Raw genomic sequence first — 22186 nt, 5'->3', positions numbered from 1 at the left:
AAAATTGGTGAGCTTGGCTCTGGGAGAGCTGAAGGGCAACAGAAAATGGAGCCACCACCTTAAACATACATAACAATCCCACCAAGAAATAGCATAGAAATAGTTTGGAAAGTATTTGGGGTTTACAGAAATATTTATTTACTCATCTTAGAATATATTCTGGAGGTGCAGGGATCTTTATGAGACTTGTCCAAGAACAAAAGAGCTGGAAGAACCATTTCTCTGCCCAGCTTCCCAGCCTAGATCCTCAAACACCTCGCTTGCTAATACCACATGCCCAGCCCCTGTGTTCTCCAGTGGACCATTCCAACCAATCCATTCTGTTTGGTGGGAATCCATCCCAACTGGCTCCTACCTAGTCTCATCGTGCAAGTAGCCCTGGCAGGGACTGCCACCACTCCAAAGTGAGTCCTGCCCTGAGGAGAAGATAATGTAACCACACATCCCACTATACTTATAGTCCCAGCAGCTAAAAATTATAACTGGCACTACAGAGAGTGTGCCCTCCAATCAGCACAGTTGCAGCTCCGGCAGGCATCTGGCCTGATTGCTGTCTCTCCCCACCAACAGAAGCCTCTCGGGACAAGGCAGGAAAAGCACCCTGTTGGTCAGTGTAACTGTGGCCCCCGTGGACAGACGGGGGGCAGACATCTAGTTTCTCTGTGGTCCCCACCAACAGAAGCCTCTCAGGGGATAATACAGGGAGGGCACCCTGCAGTTCAGTGCAACTGGAACATCAGGAAACAGGCTGAGAGTAGGCATCTGGTCTGACTATTGACACCACCCCACTATCAGTTTATGATGACCCCAGAGTGGCCCTTTAACAACAGAGAGACCAAACCTAACCTAGAAAAGGCAAAGGTGCATTGCATTCAACTAGACCAAAGGCAAATGTGGCTCTGCCTAAAGAGCAGGGCACATTCAACCCACAAAGGAGACATCCCTGCACCTGTCCCTGCTAAACAGCAGACATTGTGCCGCACCACAGGATCTCTTCTTCATAAGGCCACTAGTTTTCATATCAGGAGACATCAATTACTATCCTAATACATAAAAACAAACATGGAGAGTTATTTAGATAAGATGAGGAGACAGAGGAATATGTCCCAAATTAAAGAATAGGACAAAACTATAGCAAAAGACCTAATGAAATGGAGGTAAGTGATATAACTCATAAAAGATTCAAAGTAATGATCATAGATACCTACTGGACTTGAGAAAAGAGTGGACTATCTCAGACCTGCAACAAAGTGATAGAAAATATAAAACAACCAATCGGAAATGAAGAACTCAATAAGAAAAATTAAAAATGCACAAGGGGAATCAATAGTAAATTAGAAGAGGCACAAAAACAGATCAGCAAGATGGATGATAGATTAATGGAAAGCAACCAAACCAAAAAGCAAAAAAGGGAAATAAAGGACAAAAATGAGAATAGATAAGGAAACTCAGTAACATCATCAAGCATGACATTATCATTATAGGGATTGAAGAAGAAGAAGAAGAGGGGAACAAAGGGACAAAAATTAATTTGAAGGAATAATAACTGAAAACTTCTCTAATCTGGGAAGTAAATAGATATCCAGATCCAGGAGGCACAGAGATTTCCCAACAAAATCAGTCCACACCAAGACACACAATAATTAAAATGGCAAAAAGTGATGATAGAATATTTTTTAAAAAGCAAAAGAACACAAAGGAAACCCCATAAGGCTCTCAGCTGATTTTTCAGCAACAACGTTGCAGGCCAGAAGAGAGTGGCATAATATATTCAAAGTGCTAAAAGAAAAAAAAAACTGCACCCAAGAATACTCTACTCAGCAATGCTATCATTCAGGATAGGTGTAAAGATAAAAAGGTTTTCAGGAAAACAGAAGTTAAAGGAGTTTATCACCATCAAACCAATCTTATAAGAAATGTTAAAAAAAATTCTTTCAGTTAAGAGAAAAGGCCATAAGACAGAGTAAGAACATTAGGAAAGGGGAAAAAAGAGGCACCCAGGTGGTGCAGTCAGTGAAGCAACTGACTCTTGATTTCAGCTCAGGTAGTGATCTCAGGGTCCTGAGATGGAGCCCCACAATGGGCTCTGCCCTGAGCATAGAGTCTGCTTGGGTTTCTCTCTCCCTCTCCCTCTGCTCCTCCTCCATGCTCTCTCTCTTTCAAAATAATAAATCTTTCCTAAAAAGGAAAGGGAAAAAATTACAGCTACATACAAACATAATTAAAGTGTTAGATTAATCATTTATAAAACCAGTACAGAGGTTAAAGCACAAAAGCAGTAAAATCAATTATATCTATAAAAATCAATTAAGGGAGTCACAAAAGTATGTAAAATATGGTATAATATACATAAAATGTGGGAGGGGAATAAAGAGTATTACTTTCATATAGGGCTCAAACTTAAGTGATTATCAACTTAATATAGACTGCTATATGCATAAAATATTATACATGGTATCTGATGATATCCACAAATCAAAAATCTGTAAGAGATATGCAAAAAACAAAGAGGAAGGAATCCAAGGATATCACTAAAGAAAGCAAACAAACTACAAAAGAAGAGAGCAAGAGAAGAAAGGAGCAGAGAATAACTATAAAAACCACCATAAGCAAATAACACAATGGCAATAATTACATATCTACTAGTCATTACTTTTAAAGTTACTGGACTAAATGCTCCAATCAAAACACATAGGGTGGCTGAATGGATAAAAATGCAAGACCTATCTATATGCTGCCTACAAGGGACTCACATAAGAGCTAAAGATACATGCAGATTGAAAGTGAAATAATGGAAAAACATTTATCATGCAAATGGAAGAAAAAAGGAAGCTGATGTAGCAATACTTTTATTAGACAAAATAGATTTTAAAGCAAAGACTGTAGCAAAAAACAAAGAAGGACACTACCTAATGAAAAGGCAACAAACAAGAGAATATAACAACTGCAGATATTCATGCACCCAAAATGGGAGCACCGAATACATAAGCCAACTATTAAGAGACATAAAGGAAGAGATTGACATAATATAATAATAGTAGGGACCTTTACACACTACTTACATCCATGGATAGATCATCCAGACAGAAAGTGAACAAGAAAACAGTGGTTTTGAATGACACATAGGAGCAGATGGACCTAACAGATATATTCAGAACATTCCATCCTAAAACAGCAAAATACATATTCAAGTGTACATTGAACATTCTCTAGAATAGATCACATGTTAGAATACAAAACAAGGGATCCCTGGGTGGCGCAGCGGTTTGGCGCCTGCCTTTGGCCCAGGGCACGATCCTGGAGACCCGGGATCGAATCCCACGTCGGGCTCCCGGTGGGATTCCCTGCTTCTCCCTCTGCCTGTGTCTCTGCCTCTCTCTCTCTCTCTCTATGTGACTATCATAAAAAAAAAAATACAAAACAAGTCTTGATATATTAAGAATGAAATCATAGCACATATTGTTTTTTACTCCAACATTATAAAACTAGAAATTCAATCACCAGAAAAAAAATCTGGAAAGCACACAAACACATGGGGGTCAAATAACATGATGAACTGATCAACTGAGAAATCATAGAAACAAATGTAAATGAAAATATAACAGTCCAAAATCTTTGGAATACAGCAAAAGTGGTTCTGAAAGGTGAGATTATAGCAAGATAGGCTTACCTCAAGAAGAAAAATCTCAAATAAAACCCAGTCTTATATACAAAGAAGCTGGAAAAAGAACCAACAAAGCTCAAACCAGTAGAAGTAAAGTCTATGGTAGAAATAAATGAAATAGAGACAAGAAAGAAAGAAAGAAAGAAAGAAAGAAAGAAAGAAAGAAAGAAAGAAAGAAAGAAAGAAAGAAAGAAAGAAAGAAAAGAAGAGAAGAAAGAAAGAAAAGAAAAGAAAAGAAAAGAAAAGAAAAGAAAGAAAAGAAAAGAAAAAGAAAGAAAGAAAAGAAAAAAGAAAAGAAACAGATCAATGAAACCAGGACCTGGTTCCTTGAAATATCAACAAAACTGATAAGCCGTTAGCCAAACTCATCATAAAAGAAGATAAAGAACTCAAAATCAGAAGTGAAGGAGGACAAGAAACAACCAACACCACAGAAATTATTTAGAATTATGAGAATATTATAAAAAATTATAATATAGACAACCTAGAAGAAATGAATAAATTCCTATAACATATAACCTTATAAAACTAAATGAGGAAGAAATTGAAATTTTGAACAAACTGATTGCTAGCAATGACATTGAATTAGTAATAAAATAACTCCCAACAAACAAGACTACAAGACTAGATGACTTCCCAGGTGAATTCTATCAAACATTTAAAGAAGAGTTAATACTCATTCTTCAACTATTCTAAAAGAAAAAGAGGAAGGAAACTCTCAAATTCATTCTATAAGGTGAGCATTACCCTGATACCAAAACCAGAAAAAGATACTGTGAAAAAGAGAACTACAGGCCAGTATCTCTGATGAACATAGAATATAAAAATCCTCAACAAAATATCAGCAAGACAAATCCAACAATATGTTAAAAAATCACTTACTACAGTCAAACAGGATTTATTCCAGGAATGGAAGGGTGGTTCAATATCCACAAATCTATCAATGTTATGCATCACATTAACTAGAGAAAGGATAAAAGATTTATGATCATTTCAGTAGATTTTTTAAAAAATGAATTTGATAAAGTACATTCATTCATGATAAAAAAAAAAACTCTCAATAATGTGGGGTTAGAGAGAACATACATCAATATAATATAGGCCATATATGAAAAACCCACAGCTAACATAACACTCAATGGTGAATAACTGAGAGTCTTCCTATAAGATCAGGTACAAGATAAGGATGTCCACTCTCACTGCTTTTATTCAACATAGCACTGGAAGTCCTAGATTTATAATTGAACCAAAAATAATAATGTACCAGGAATAAATTTAACCAAGGAAAGGTCTATACTCTCAAATCTACAAAATGTTGGTGAAAGAAACTGAAGATGATGCAAACAAATGGAAAGATATTCCATGTTCAGGGATTGGAAGAACTGGTTTTGTTAAAACATCCATGCTACCAAAAGCAATGTGCAGATTTAATGTAGTATCTCTACCCAAATGCCAACATTTTCCACAGAACCAGAACAAATAATCCCAAAACTGGTATGGAACCACAGAAGATCACAGATAATCAAAATAATCTTAAGAACAAAGCTGGAGGTATTACAATCCCAGATTTCAAGACATACTACAAAACTCTAATGATCAAAATGGTATGGTACTGCTACAAAAATGGGCACTACACCAGTGGAACAGAATAGAGAGTCCAGAAATGAGCCTACATGCTATGGTCAATTAAGGAAGAAAGATAGAGAATAGGAAAAAGACAATCTCTTCAACAAATGGTGCTGGGAACTGATTGTTGTATGCAAAAAAAGGATACTGGACATAGAAATAAGCTCAAAATGGATTAAAAATTAGACCTGAAACCACATAATTCTTAGAAGAACACATAAGGAGTGATCTCTTTGACATCAGCCATAGAAACTTTTTTTTAGGTATGTCTCCTTTGACAAGGGAAACAAAAGAAAAACTGAACTATTGGGACTATATTAAAATAAAAAGATTTTGCACGGTGAAGAAAACCACCAAAAAACTCAAAAGGCAATCTATTGAATGGGAGAAGGTATTTATAAATGATATATTCTATAAAGGATTAATATCCAAAATATATGAAAAACTTAAAATTTACATTGATGAGTGAGAAATGTACAGAATTGTTGAATCATTATAATGAAACTAATATAACCCTGCATCTTAACTATACTTGAATAAAACAAATAATACAGCAACATATAGCCTAACTGGAAATATATGGACTCAATATTTGTGGCACCTCGGATAGAATATTGTCTACCCTCAGATTCAGTGTAATTTTACTGGGGAAAGGAGGAATGCAGGGGTTTCAAGGAAAATATTTAAAAGACACAGAGAACTGTACTTAAATGGAAATTCCTATATAGAGCCTTTAGGGTGATACAGCTAAAAACATTTCTGAAACATTTAGTCTGCGGAGTTTTAAACTTTTTAGCCAAGCAAAACATTATATAATATATTTGATCTTGTTGGGGTCCCTCTACTCTCTTGGACTCTCATATTTCTTCCAGCATGAACTATATTTTACATTCATGAAGACATTGCCCTGAGGTAGCCTGTTCCACCTATGCTCTAATTCGAACCCTGTATATTACTCCAGAACTATAAAATTGTCAAATAGCACACATACACTTGCAGTCAGAACCTGAACTAGGATTTGGCTAGGTTCTCCTTATTCTTGGTCCACAGCAGTGTGCTACCATGATATTGTATTGCCCCAATTGATAGGGCTGTTAGATATCTCTACTGAGAATTTTTAAAAAGATTTTATTTATTTATGACACACACACACACACACACACACACACACAGTGAGAGAGAGAGAGAGAGAGAGAGAGAGAGAGAGGCAGAGATGTAGGCAGAGGAAGAAACAGGTTCCCCATGGGGAACCCGATGCAGGACTCCATCCCAGGACCCTGGGACCATGATCCAAGTCAAAGGCAGAAGCTCAACCACTGAGCCCCCAGGTAGCCCTCCCTACTGAGAGTTTAAGGTGAATATGTTTCTCAATGCACACATCTGGGCAATGATTTCCTAGTTTTGTGCCGGTTCATGATTTAAGACTGCTTCCTTTAACCCAAATTACTATAGTTTTAATGACCTATTACTTAATAATTCAAAATATTTTTAAGTATATTATAGCTTTATTAAAATATAATACCATAAATTCACACTTTTAATTTTAAAATTCAGTAGCATTTCGTATATTCACAGAGTTGTACAAACATCACTGCTACCTAATCCTAGAACATATCGCCACCTTGATAAAAAGCCCCATAAAAATTAGTGTAGCAGTCATCCCTTATTTTTCCCTACCTCCAAGTCCTGGAAATTACTAATCTATTTTCTTTCTCTATGGGTTTGCCTATTCTAGACATTTCATAAAATTGAAACATACATTATATGGCATTTTTGACAAGCTATGTTCATTTAACATAATGTTTTCAATGTTCAAGCATGTGGCAGCCCTCCATTCCTTTTTATGGTCAAATAATATTTCTTCTTAATGTATCAACCACATTATATTTAATTGTCCAGTTGATGGACATTTGTGTTGCTCTTGGCTACTATGAGTAATGGTGCTATAAATAGTTGTGTACTGGATTTGGAGTGGATGTGGTTTCAATCTTCTTGGGCATTAACTAGGAGTTGGGTTACATGGTAACATTATGTGTAGCATTTCAGAGGGCAGTCCAAGAGGGTTGCATAGGAAGACCTGAACTCACTTGCTCCCACAAACAACTAATTTGAACCTACATATAGAGTGATTCCCCCTGAAGCACAACTGAGAGCTATTTCAACAGCTTCTGCACAATGAGTGATAGAGAGTCCACATAGTGAAGGGTAGGACAGAGTGAGACATGATAATTGGAACTCCATCCCCAGTGCCACAACCTCAATAGGGAGGGATATCCCTGAGAGGCCTGAATACAGACTTACCCACCCTGGGGGACAGGTGGAAAAAAAGGCAGGTTAAAGGGCAACTAGACTGTAAGAAAAGGAAATCTATTTACTCACCCTAGAGAATGTGACAGAGACTAGCTAACTGTTGGAACTCTCTTTGGAGTCAGAGGCACTGAAGAGCACCATTTTACAGCCGTCTCAGCTGTCCCTCCAAAGTAGCCTGGTATGCCACACCCTGGGACCCTTTCATTCATGCCTAAACCAGTTCCAACTGTCTCACTAGGGCAGCCACAGAAGACACACCTCAGGAAACTCCTCTCTCATGTCCACCTCTAGGCCCAGCCATCCTGCAAAGGCAGCCCTGGTATGGACATCCCAAGGCCTCCTGAGGTCAATGACCACTAGAGCTTCAGCCACCAATTAAGAAAGCCCTGGCACAGTGTGATCCAGTCACCCACCAGGGCAGCCCCAGTGCAGCATGCCAAGATACCACATCAACTTGTACCCACTTTAGCTCTAGCTTGTCTTGTAAGACAACTTGACCCCCATGAAGTATGTTTCAGGTTCACCCAGCCCCTGTCCATTCCAGTTCCACCTATCTCATGAGGGTGGATCCAGCAAAAGGAGACCCAGGAACCCCAGCCTTGGCCCATTTTCAGCTCTTGCTATCCTGCCAGAATAAGCTCCAGCTGACCCACTAGGTTGTCCTCAATGCAATGCATCCTGGGATTTCCCCAGCCTACACACGCTCTAGCTCTAGCCTGCCCTTAAAACCCCAATGAACATGGTTTATGCGAGGATACTCCTAAACAAGATCTCTCCTTCTAGACTGGGGGAGGTAGACTGGGAGAGGAGAGGAATATGTTCTCCAGAAACAAGATAAAAGCCCAGGAGTGTGGGAAAACTAATGAAATGCAGTTAAGAGTTCAAAGTAATGGTCATAAAGATGCTCACTGAACTTGGAAAAAGAATTAGAGGAACACAGTGAGTGAGAATTCCAACAAAGAGTTAGAAAATATAAAAATGAACCAACCAGAAAACAGTAATTGCAATGAAAAATACACCAGAGGGAATCAACAGATTAGATGACACATAAAAATGTATTGGCAATCTGGAAGACAAAACAATGGAATTTTCTCAGTCAGGACCACAAAAGGAGCAAAAACGTATTAAAACTGAGGAAATTTTTTAAAAACCTCCAAGACAACATCTAGCATACGAACATTCACATTGTAAAGGTTCTAGAAAGAGAAGAGAAAGTGAAAGGGGCAGAAAATTTATTTTAAAAATTACTGAAATGTCCCTAACCTTGGGAAGGAAACAGTCATCCAGGTCCAGAAAGCTCAGAATATCTCAAATAAGATGAACCCAAAGAGATTCATACCAAGGTATAATAAAAATGGCTTGGGATCCCTGGGTGGCTCAGCGGTTTAGTGCCTGCCTTCCACCCAGGGTGTAATCCTGGAGTCCCAGGATCGAGTCCTGCATCAGGCTCCCTACATGGAGCCTTCTCCCTCTGCCTGTGTCTCTGCCTCTCTCTCTCTGTGTGTCTCTCAAAAATAAATAAATAAAATCTTTTAAAAATAAATAAATAAAAATGGCAAAAGTTAAAGGAGAATCTGAAAAGCAGCAAGAGAAAAACAGAGTTACATACAAGGGACACCCTGTAAGATTATCAGCTGATTTTTTTAGCAAAACTTTGTAGATTAAAAGAGAGTGGCAGGATATATTTAAAGTGCTAAAAGAGAAAAACTTATATCCAAGAATATTTTACACAGCAATATAATCATTCACAACTGAAGGACAGATAAAGAGTTTCCCAGGCAAAAACTAAAGGAGCTCATCACCACTAAACAGGCATGGCCAGAAATGTTAAAGGGTCTTCCTGAAGTGAAAAAGAAAAGGCCAAAATTAGAAATAAGAAAATATATTAAAGAAAAAAAATCTCAATACTAAGGGTCTATATATAGTAAATGCAGTGAATTAGCCACTGTAAAAGCTGATATGAAGGTTAAAAGACAAAAATAGTAAAAACAACTCTATTTACATTAATATGTGGATATACCAAATACAAAGATGCAAAATATAAGATCAACAGCATAAAGATGTGTATGTTTGCATGTGTGTGTATGTGTGTGTAAACAGTAAAGTGTAGTATTTTTATAATGTATTTGAACTTAAGTGGCTATAAGCTTAAAATAGATTGCTATATATATAAGTCAATGTATATGAACTTCATGGTAACCACAAACCAAAAATCTACAACAGATACACAAAAAGTAAAGAGAAAGGAACTTAAACATAACATTAAAGAAAACCATCAAACCACAGAAGAGATCAACAGAAGAAAGAACGGAAAACTCCAAAAACAACCAGAAAACAAGTAACAAAACAGCAATAAGTACATACCTATTAATAGTTACTTTCAATGGAAAAGGAAAAAATGCCCCAGTTGAAAGTTTGGCTAATCGGAGAAGGACAATCATATTCTCCATATGAGTAAAACCATATGATAAGAAATAGTGAAAGGGATTATAAGGGAAAGGAGGGGGACCAAGTGGGAAAAATTAGGAAGACAAACTATGAGAGACTGCTAACTCTGGGAAACAAAGGTTGTAGAAGGTGAGTGGGGGGTTGGGGTAACTGGATGACAGCACTGAGGAGGGCACGTGATGGGATAAGCACTGAGTGTTATACTATATGTTGGCAAATCAAACTTCAATAAAGACAGATGGAAAAAAAAGTTTGGCTGAATGGATCAACAAACAAACAAGATCCAACTATATACTGTCTGCTGTTTAAAAGAGACTCATTCCAGATCTAAAGAATATACCGCCTGAGACTAGAGATGGATAAGTATATTCCATGCAAACAAAAATAAAAGGAAAGCTACAGTTGTAATACTTGTATCAGATGAAATAGACTTTGAAACAAAGACGGGGGACAAAAGACAAAAGAGAACATTACAAATAATAATAGGGACAAGTTCAAGAAAAAGAGAACACATTTGTAAATATTTTTTTTTTTTTTAAATTTTATTTATTTTTTCATGATAGTCACACACAGAGAGAGAGAGAGGCAGAGACATAGGCAGAGGGAGAAGCAGGCTCCATATAGGGAGCCTGATGTGGGATTCGATCCCGGGTCTCCAGGATCGCGCCCTGGGCCAAAGGCAGGTGCTAAACCGCTGCGCCACCCAGGGATCCCTGTAAATATTTTTATATCCAATATATAAGCACCTAAACATAGAAGAAAATATTAACAGACATTAAGGGGAAAAAATTACAGTAAGACAAGGATACTATTGGATTTTAATACCCCACTTAATATCAGTGGATAGATTATCCAGTAAGAAAAAAAAAAAAAAAACACTAACCTTTACACATTAGACCAGATGGACTTAATATATACAGAACATTTTATTCCAAAACTGCAGAATACTCATTTCTTTCAGGTACACATGGAACTTTCTCCAGGATAGATCACATGTTAGGCTACAAAACAGATTTCAAGGGCAGCCCGGGTGGCTCAGCGGTTTAGTACCCCCTTTAGCCCAGGGTGTGATGCTGAAGACCCGGGATTGAGTCCCACGTTGGGCTCCCTGCATGGAGCCTGCTCCATGCCTGCCTGTGCCTCTGCCCCTCTCTCTCTGTCTCTCATGAATAAGTAAATAAAATCTTTAAAAAATCTCAATAAATTCAAGAAGACTGAAATCTCATCAAGCATCTTGTCCAACCACAATGGTTTGAAAATAGACATCAATCACAAGAAGAAAATTAGAAAAAAAAAAAAAAACGCAAATGCATGGAGATGAAATAACACACTACTAAACAACCAAGGGTGAATGAATAAATCACAGAGTAAATCACAAAATACTTTAAGACAAATAAAAATGAAAACACAACTTTCCAAAATCTGTAGGATTCAGCATTCTGAAAACTATAAGACTTTGATGAAAGAAATTAAAAACAACACAAATGGAAAAATAAACCATGCTCATGAACTGGAAGAATATTTTTTTAAGATTTTATTTATTTATTTGAGAGAGGGAGAGCACAGAGGGAAAGTCTGAGGGAGAAGCAGACTCCTCACTGAGCGGGGAACCCAAAGTGGGGCTCAATCCAGGGCTCTGATATCATGACCTGAGCTGAGGGGAGACATTTAACTGGCCTAAACCACCCAGGTGCCTCTGGAAGAATATTTTTAAAGTGTAGATACTACCCCAAACAATCTATATATTCAATGCAACTCTTATCGAAATACCAGTGACATATTTAACAAACCTAGAACAAATACTCATAAAATTTGTATGGAATCACAAAAGTCCCTGAGCAAGCCAAATCAATCTTGAGAAAGAAGAACAAAGGGACATCAGGCCCCTTGATTTCAAACTATACTAAAAGCTAAAGCAATCAAAATAGTACCATACTGATATGGTACAAACACACAGATCAAAGGAATAGAGAGCCCAGAAATAAACACACTAGATAGCTACATGCAAAAAGAATGAAACTGGACTACTATCATACACTGTATACAAAAATACATTCAAAAGGGGATAAAAACTTGAATATACAACCTGAAACCATAAACTCCTTAAAGAAAACATATGTAGTAAGCTCTTTGACATTAGCCTTAGCAGTATTTTTTTGGACTTTTCCTCAGGCAGTGGCAACAAAAGCTAATGTAAACAAGTGGGATTATATCTCACTAAAAGGCTACTGCACACAAAAGAAAACCAACAAAAACATACTAAACAGGAAAGATATTTGCAAATCATATATATAATAAGAGGTTAATGTCCAAAATACATAAAGAAATTACACAACTTATCAGAATCACAACCTGGATTACAATATGGACAGAGGACTTGAATACACATTTTTCCAAAGACATGCAGATGGCCAACACGTATGTCAGGACATGCTCAACATCACTAATTATCAAAGAAATGCAAATCAAAGCTATGATGTGATATTAGCTCATACCCATCAGATGAACTATTATCAAAAAGACAAATAATATGTTGGTGATGATGTAGAGAAAAGGGAAATCCCATCCACTATTGGTGAGAATGCAAATTGGTGCAGGCACTATGGAAAAAAATAGGGATTGTCTTTAAAAAATTAAAAATAGAACTACAGTATGATTCAGCAGTTCCAATTGTGGGTTTTTTTACCCAAAGAAAACAAAAAATTAGAGAGATATATGCACCCCTATGTTCATTACAGCATTATTTATAATAGCCAAAATATGGTAACAACCTGAATGTCCATCAAAAGATGGATGGATAAAGAAGGTGCAGTATACAAAAATGCAAGGAAATATTACTCAGCCATAAAAGAATGCAACCTTGCAGGGCACCTGGGTGACTCAGTCAGTTAAGCATCTGTGTCAGCTCAAGTCATGATCCTAGGATCCTGGGATGGAGCCCTGCATTGGGCTCCCTGCTCATCTGGGAGTCGTCTTCTCCCTCTGCCCCTCCCTTTACTCATGCTCATGTTCATTCTCTCTCTCTTTCTGAAATAAATAGAATCTTTTAAAAAATGCGATCTTGCTATATGCAACAAAATGGATGAACCTAGAGTGAAATAAGTCAGACAAAAATACTATATGATTCCACTTATATATGGAATCTAACAAAAATAAAACAGAAATAGACTCATAGGTGCAAGATACAAACTTAGTGACCAGAGTGGGGAGGGGTTGGGGAGGTGGGCAAAATAGGTGAAGAGAATTAAGAGGTACATTCTCAGAGTTATAAAATAAATAAGTCATGGGGATGTTAATGTACAACACAGGGAATATAGTCAGTAATATTGTCATAGCTTTGTATGGTGACAGGTAGTAATTAGAGTCATTTTGGTGATCATTTTATAATGTATAAAAATATCAAATTATTTTGATGTACACTGGAAAGAATATTGTATGTCAAAAATACTTCAATAATGATAACTTTTTCCAAGGAATTGCCCAATTATTGTCCTAAGTGTCTGTACCATTTTACAATTCAACCAGCAATGTATAGGTGTATAAGGGTTCCTGTTTCTCCATATCCTTTCCAATTCTTTTTTTTTTAAGATTTTATTTATTTATTCATAGACACAGAGAGAGAGGGGCAGAGACACAGACAGAGGGAGAAGCAGGCTCCACGCAGGGAGCCCAATGTGGGACTCGATCCCGGGTCTCCAGGATCACACCCCAGGCTGCAGGCGGCACCAAACCGCTGCGCCACTAGGGCTGCCCATATCCTTTCCAATTCTTTTCTCATTTTTGTAAAGAGCTCATTTATTTGAGAGAGAGAGAGAGAGAGAAAGAGAGAGAGAGAGCAAGGGGAGAAGCAGAGGAAGAAAGACAAGCAGACTCCATGCTGAGGATGGGCCCTGATGCAGGGCTTGATCCTATGACCCTGAGATCATGACCTGAGCAGAAACCAAGAGTCAAATACTTAACCAACTAAGCCATCCAGGCTCCCCATTGCTATTGTCATTCTTTTTATTCTAATCAACCTAATGGGTGTGAAATGGCATTTCATTATTTACAATCATTTCTATTTCTTGGATTACTAATTATTTGGCAACTGAAAATTTTAAAAAAGATTTATTTATTCATGAGAGACATAGAGAAAGAAAGAGAGGCAGAGACACAGGCAGAGGGAGAAGGAGGCTCCATGCAGGGAGCCTGATGTGGGACTCAATCCTGGGACTCCAGGATCATACCCTGGGCCAAAGGCAAGGGCTAAATCGCTGAGCCACCCAGGGATCCCCAAATTACTAATTATTTTGAATGTCTTTCTATGTGCTTATTTTCCATTTGTAAATCTTCTTTGGAGAAATGTTTATTCAAATTCTTTGCCCATTTAAAAAATGTATTGCTGAGTTATGAGAGTTGTTTTTATATAATCTAGACACTAGACATTTATCAAGTATGCAATTTGAAAATACTTTCACCCACTCCAGATTTATATTTTCACTTCTTGATGGTGTCCCTTGAAACACAAGCTTATTGATAACAGTGACACTTGATAAAATCAAATTCAACTTTTCTTCTTTCATTATTTCTGCATTTTGTGTCATATCTATTAAACTATTGCCTGACACAAGATCACAAATATTTACTTCCATATTCTTCAAACTATTTTATAGTTTTAGGTATTATATTTAGTTCTGTAATCCATTATAAATTATTTTTTCATATGGTGTGAGGTAGGGGTCTGACTTCATTTTTTGTGTGAAGCTATCCAGATGGTGAAAAGACCATTGTTTCATCAATGAATTGAGTTGGCACCCCTGTGTCAACCAAAATCAATTAACTGTAATCTAAGAGTTATTTCTGGATTCTCATTACTATTGTATACAGACACACACACACAAGATAGATATATATACATATAGTTTAAGAATTAAAATTATATCTGATATATATGTGTGTGTATGTATATATATTATTAATATATATGTGTATATATATTTTATATATATATATAATTTCCATCCTTATGCCAGAAACACATGATCCTGTTTTGGCTATTCTGGGTCCTTTGCACTTCCATATGAATTTTAGAATCAGCTTTTCAAAATGTAAAAAGTGTAGCTGGAATTTTGACCAACTACAATGACTCTGTAGATCAATTTGGAAAGTATTTTCATTTTCACATTAGCTCAATCATGACCATATGATTTTTTAAATTAACTTTGACATTTAACTTTTTTCAACAGTTTTATAATTTTCAGTGTACAAGTCTTGCACTTCAAGTTTATTCCTAAGTAAAATAATTATTTTTGTTGCTAATGTAAATTTAATTGCTTTCTTAATTTTGAGAGTTCATTGCTAGTATATAAAAATACAATAGACTTTTTTAAAATATTGACCTTGTGTGCTGGAATTTTGTCAAATACACTTATTAGTTCTAACAATATTTTATTAGTTCTAATAGATTTTTATTGTACTCCATAGGATTTTCTATATCAAGATCATGGCATCAGCAAAGAGAGATAGTTTTACCTCTTCATGCCCAATTTGGATACATGTATTTCCTTTCCTTGCATAATTAACGTGTCTAGAACCTCCAAAACAATTGCTGAATAGCAGTAGTAAGAATAGACATCCTTCTGTTACTCCTGATCTTAGAGGAGAAAGCATTCAGTCTTTGACCAATATGTGTGCTATTGGCTGTGGGATTTTTGCAGACATACTTTATTAGGTTTAGAAGGTTGCTTTATGTTCCTAGTTTGTTGATTGGTTTTAGAAAGGGTATTGACTTTTGTCATTTATTTTTTCTGCATCTACTGAGATGATCATACATCGTCCTTTAATCTATTAATATGGTATATTTCATATGTTAAATCAACTTTGCATCCTAGGGAAACATTCTACTTTGTGATGGTCTATAATTCTTCCCATATATTTCTGGATTCTGCTTACTAGTATTTTATATGAGGATATGTCTATATTCGTAAGGGATATTGAGATTTGTGTGGTTTGGGTATCAGAATGCTACTGGATTCTTACAATAAGCTGAGAAACATTATCTACTTTTTAGAAGCCTTCACGAGTCACTTTTTTAAATATATTTATTTTTAAGATTTGGTAGATCACCAGTGAAACCATGTAGGCCTGGGCTTTTCTTTGGGGAAAATTATCTGAGTACTAATTTAAAACATTTACTTGTTACAGGGATATTCATATTTTATAATTCTTCAGTCAGTGTCAGTAGTGTCTTTCTAGAAATTTGTTCATATTATGTAAATTATCTAATTTGCTTACAATTATTCATATTATTTTCTCATTATTCTTTTAATTTCTATAATATCATTAGTGATATCTCCTCCCTCCCTGTTTCATGATTGTAGCAATTTGAGATTTGAGTCTTCTCTTTTCTCTTGGGCAATCTAGGTAAAATTTTGTCACTTTGTTGAGTTTTCAAAGAACAAAGTTTTGTTGATTTTCTCCCATGTCTATTTTCCACTTCATTTATTTCTACTGTAATCTTTCTTTCTTCTACTTACTTGAGGTTTAACTTTCACTCCTATTGTTGTTATTGTTGTTTTTTAAATATGGGATGCTTCACAGATTTGCATGTCATTCTAGTGCAGGGGTCAAGCCAATCTCTGTATCATTCTAATATATGTGCTGTATTCTAATCTAGTATATGTGATTTAGTATCAAGTGTTTTTTTTCCCTTGACCTCTAACTACTCATGAATATGTTGCTTAATTTTCACATATTTGTGGATTTGCCAAATTTCTTTCTGTTACTTATTTCTAACTTTATCATCTTATGGTTGGAGAATAAGCTTAGGAATCTGATCCTTTCAAGTTTATCAAGGTTTGTTTTATGGACTTATGTATAGTTTATCCTGGAGAATGTATCACATGTACTTGGGAGAAGAATGTACATTTTATTTGTTGGTTGGAATGTTGTATAAATGCTCATTAAATCTACTTGGTTTACAGCATTTTTTAAGTTTTCTATTTCCTTATTGTTCTATCCATTATTAATAAAGTGGTATTGAAGATTGAAGTCTCTATTATTATTGAATTATCCATTTCTTCCTTTGAGTACATCATCCTACCACTTCCTAGGCTTTGTGATTTCTTTTGTCATTAATTTATTTTGCCTGGGGTGGGGGGTGAGGGGCAGAGGGAATGAGAGAATCTCAAGCAGACTCCCTGCTGAGTGCGAACCCTGATGAGGGCCTTGATCTCACATCCTTGAGATCATGATTTGAGCCAAAATCAATAGTCAGATTCTCAACCAACTGAGCTACCCAGGAACCCCTAGGTTTCATGGTTTCTGCAAAGTGATGTTAAATGTTATAAGAAGGCTTGTACATGATGAGTTGTTTTCTTTGCTGCTTTCAAGATTTATTCTGTCTTTGGATAATTTGACCACATGTGTAGGTATGTGTCTTTTTTAATTTATCATCCTTGGAATTCATTGAAGAACTTGAACGTACTAATTGATGTTTTTTAACCAAATTTAAAAATCTTTAGGGCATCATCTTTTTCAAATACTTTTTTTCTCCTTTCCTTTTTCTTGACTCATTTATCTGTATATTCGTACATATGATGGGGGTACCCACAGACTGAGGCTCTGTTCCCTTTTCTTCATTCTTTTTTAAGCTGTTCAGACTGGACTATTTAAATTGACTTATATTCAAGTTTTGTTTGTTCTTTCTTCTGCCATATCAGTTATGTTGTTGATTCTCTCTAATGAATTTTTTTTTTTTTTTTGGAGAGGGGAGGGACAGAAGGAGAGAGGGAGGGAGGGAGGGACAGAAGGAGAGAGAGAGAGAGAGATAGAGAGCATCTTAAGCAAACTCCATGTCCAGAGTGAAGCCCAACAGGGGCTCTATCTCACAATCCTGAGATCGTGACCTGAGCCAAAATTAAGAGTCACTCAACCATCTGAGCCACCCAGGAACGTTCCCCCCTCCCAGTGAATTTTTAATTTCACTTGTTCTACTTTTCAAATGAACAATTTCTAATTGTATCTTTCTTTTATAAGGTCTCTTTAACAATTCAGTAAAACATTTTTCTCATACTTTTCACTAATTCTTTAGACATGATTTCATTAAACACTTCTAATTTAGTTCATTAAGTGTTTCTAATGGCTTATTTACAATATTTACCTACTAAGCCCAACATTTGTGCTTTCTCTGAGGTAGTTTCTATTGACTGGCTCTCTTCCAGGGTATGGGTTACAATTTCCTATTTTTTGTAACTTGTCATTTTAAATATATAATTTGGCAACTCTGAAAAGCATGTCCTCCCTGACCCCATATTACTTTCCTTTTGCTACTGAAACAAATTACCACAAGTTTAGTGGTTCAAAACTATGCAGATTTATTATTTTACAGCGTGCAGGTCATAAGTCCAAAATGGGTCTCACCAGGCTAAAACCAAGGTGTTAGAAGGACGACATTCCTTTCTGGAGGCTTTGTGATAGACGGTTTCCTTTCCTTTCATTTTTTTCTAGCTTCTAGAACTGCCTACATTCTTTTACTCATAGCCTTATCACCTCTTCAAGATTATTAGTAGCTCTTTGAATCTTTTCCACATTTTATCCCTCTGACACTAATTCTTCTTCCTCCCTCTTCCACATTCAAAGAACCTTTAAGTTGAGACCACCTAGATAATTCAAGATAATCTCTTCAAAACCAGCTGTTGGCTAATTCAACACCTCCTTGCCAGATCTCACAACTTCTGATGATGAGAACATCTACATCTTTGCGGAGGGAACATTATTCTATCACACATTCATAGCATTTGCTATTGTTATTAATGATGGATTAATAAATTTCCTGGATAATTATGTAAAGTCAATTCTGTGTATGTAGCCATTCACATCTCTGCCTGATTAATTTAGTTGTCAGCTAGCAACAAGATGGAGATTTCCTTAAATAACTTGAACCAGTAAGTCTTCCAGCAGATACTTTGCTGAGTATCTGTGTATGTTTTGGGACATACCTGCAGTGTTTTGGCATTTTATAACTCCAAACTAGCTTCCCTCTCTTGCTCTGTGATGAGTCTCAACATGAGCCAGAGATTAAACAGAGTTTAGGGCCTTCTCAGTTTATTTCGACATTAGTACAGCCCTGAACCTGTTTGTCATCATCTGGGGCTTTGTTGGAACATTTAAATATTTGGGGACATTTAAAATGCCCCAATGGAAATCTCATTTCTTCCTTTCAAGTTTTTGTTCAGTCACTCATATCCCTGCCTCAGGATTAAACAATCACAGCTGATTGTTTTGACAAATACTCTGGGGATAAGGCTGTTTTCACAGACAAATCTGCATTAGACTATGTAAAAGAAGGCCCTGAGGCCTTCTTTTTTTTTTTTTTTTTTTTTTTTAAGAGCTCCTGGATAAGAAAAATAATGAAAATACTCTGGGGATATGGTTATTGAGAGAACCCAAACTGTTTTGCCCCATCCAATGCCTGACAGACTATTGGTTTTCATAAATACCATGGTTGTGAGGTTATTGGTTTCCACAGCTACTGCATATCTGGGACAGGGAAGTGGGAATAAGGCAATTTAAGATGTTGCAAAGCTTGACTTTCTTCCTGGTATTCAGCTGCTTTCTTTGAAAAGGTGCTACTGAAATTGTTAGAAGCCTTTAATTTATTTCAAGTTTTTATAGAGGTTGATTTAGAGAATTAAACAATTGTTATTGCTTTTATGAAGAAGTAGATTTTTAGAGGTTACTTATTCCACCATTTTGGAAGGGCTCCCTGACAGGTCTTTCTTAACCTTCAAAATTTGCCTTTTCTGCAACTAACATATTTTCTCATTACCAGGTATCAAAACTTCTGACCAACAACTGAAGGTAGCCAGCCTTTAGTCTTTTGAGAATTTACCACAACTGTGAGTTGTTTTCCCCACCTTATCACTATACCCTATTCTTCTAAAATCTAGTTAAAAACTAATTTCTCCCTTAAAATGTTCATATAACCAACAGAATGAGATAAAGATTATGATCATTATGACATCTGGCATACATCCAATAATTTGAATCTTTCGTGTCATGCTCTTGCCTTTGGTCATAAAATTTTGTATTTATTTTCTATTGTTGAGTGACAAATTACTCAAAAGTTATTGGCTTAAGGCAATGATTATTATGTATTAGTCATAAAAATCCTACCTATTAAGCAGCTGTTCAGGGCTATGTGATCAAGCAACAATTGCCATGTGATTTCTCTGGTAAAGAAAATTGGAACTGCTTGGGTGGGTGATTCTAGCTCAGATTCCATTATGTTGTAGTCACATATTGACTAGGTCTAAAGAGTCCTCTGTAAGGTGATTCAATCACAAAGCTAGTAGCTTTGTGTTGGGTTTTATTCAGGGGCTTCAGTTGCACTCCAAATGGGCAAAGAGTTGTTTGAGTGTCATCATGACATGACAGCTGGTGTCCTCCAGAGTGAATGATCCAAGAAAATAAGAAAGAAACTCCAGTGCCTTTTATGACCCAGCTTTGCAGGTCACACATCACCAAAATTTGACACATTCTGTTGGCCACTCAATGCCAACTCTGATTCAACATAGGAAGAACACAAATACTCAGAGACATGAATCGTTTGAGAACACTGCTGTAATAATACATATTTTACTTAAGACCCTGTACAAGATATAAAGTGTTAAAAAATATGACCCTTCCCTTAAAGAAGTACAAATGTATTATAGAGGAAAAGGTAGGCATTCCAGTAACAATACTACTGCAAGTGATATGTCATAAGTGAAAGAAAGATTATGTATTCTGGGAATTAAGAAAAGGTAGAGATTATATCCAACTTCTCCAACAGGGAATCTGAACTGACAGGGACTCTTGCCTATGTCTGAGAAATTAGAACACAATTGTCCACTTATTAGTCCCAATAAATTCCTTCTCTCATATTAAGGGAAATATGCTTATTTCAGTTGCTTAGGTCAGAAGCATATTTATATTCCTTGAATTAAGTTTTTTTAAAAAAGACTTTCAACTTCATGGTAGACAAAATTTTAAATCCCATAAATGTGGTTAAATCCTTGATACCAGAATTTATTGGCCATAATTATAGTCTGTTACCTATAACAGACTAATCCTATAATCCTGTTACCAGGATTTGAAGAAAAACTAGTGTCTTTTGAATTTAATTCTTATACTAGAATAGAGATTAACCAGATAGCACTTATAACCAATCAAAATAATTTAAATAGACTGACAACTGGCAAGGAAAGTGAATCAGTAATCAAAACACTCCCAACCTACTAAAGTCCAAGACGAGATGGCTTTACAGGCAAATTCTACTAAGTATTTTTAAAAGAGTTATTACATAGTCTTCTCAAGGTATTCCAGAATACAGAAAAGGAAGGAAAATTTCCAAATTTTAATGAGGCCAGCATCATCCTGATACCAAAACCAGATAAAGACATTACAAAAAAAGGAGAACTACAGACAATACCTCTGATGAGCATAGATACAAAAATACTCAACAAAATGCTAGCAACCCATCTCCAGCAATATGTTAAAAAAAAAATCATTCACCACAATCAAAGGTGATTTATTCGATGTGAAAAAGCAATGTGATATATCACGTCAATAAGAGAAAGGATAAAAAACCCTATGATCATTTCAATACATGCAGAAAAAGCATTTGACAAAGTAACATCTATTCATGATAAAAACTTTCAACAAAGTAGGTTTAGAAGGAACAAACCTCAACATAATAGGCCATAGATGAAAACCCCAAGAAAACATCACACTCACTGGGGAAAAATGACAGCTTTGCTTTGCCCTTCAGCTTGGGAACAAGACAAGGATATTGGATCTCAGCATTTTTACTCAACATAGTATGAAGTCCTAGCCACAGCAATCAGACAACAAAAACAAATAAAGGCATCCAAATTGCTAAGGAAAAAGTAAAACTTACACCATTTGCAAATGACATGATACTGTATAAAACCTGATTAAAAACTACTAAAACTAATAAAGAAGTTCAGTAAAGTTACAGGATAAAAATCAATGTGCAGAAGTCTGTTGTATTTCTATCCACTAATGATGAAGCAGCACAAAGAGAAATTAAGAAAACAATTTACAATTGCACCAAAAATCATAAGATCCCTGGGGATAAACCTCACAAAAGAGGTG

The 22186-nt window shown here is 36.1% G+C and overlaps 1 protein-coding gene and 1 non-coding gene across 3 annotated transcripts in view; both read right to left on the bottom strand.

The window, feature by feature from the left end:
- The window catches only part of TAFA1 (TAFA chemokine like family member 1), a 484754-nt gene that overhangs the window by 314302 nt on the left and 148266 nt on the right, over positions 1–22186 (bottom strand). The window lies entirely within an intron of this gene.
- LOC121496356 lies at positions 16606–16707 on the bottom strand. The gene has a single exon (XR_005989183.1). It is a non-coding gene; the product is annotated as a U6 spliceosomal RNA (small nuclear RNA).

This window comes from Vulpes lagopus, chromosome 7 (genome assembly GCF_018345385.1).
Source record: "Vulpes lagopus strain Blue_001 chromosome 7, ASM1834538v1, whole genome shotgun sequence".
Taxonomy (NCBI): domain Eukaryota; kingdom Metazoa; phylum Chordata; class Mammalia; order Carnivora; family Canidae; genus Vulpes; species Vulpes lagopus.
The sequence above is the reverse complement of the archived record's forward strand: the minus strand, read 5'-3'. Positions and strand labels throughout refer to the sequence as shown.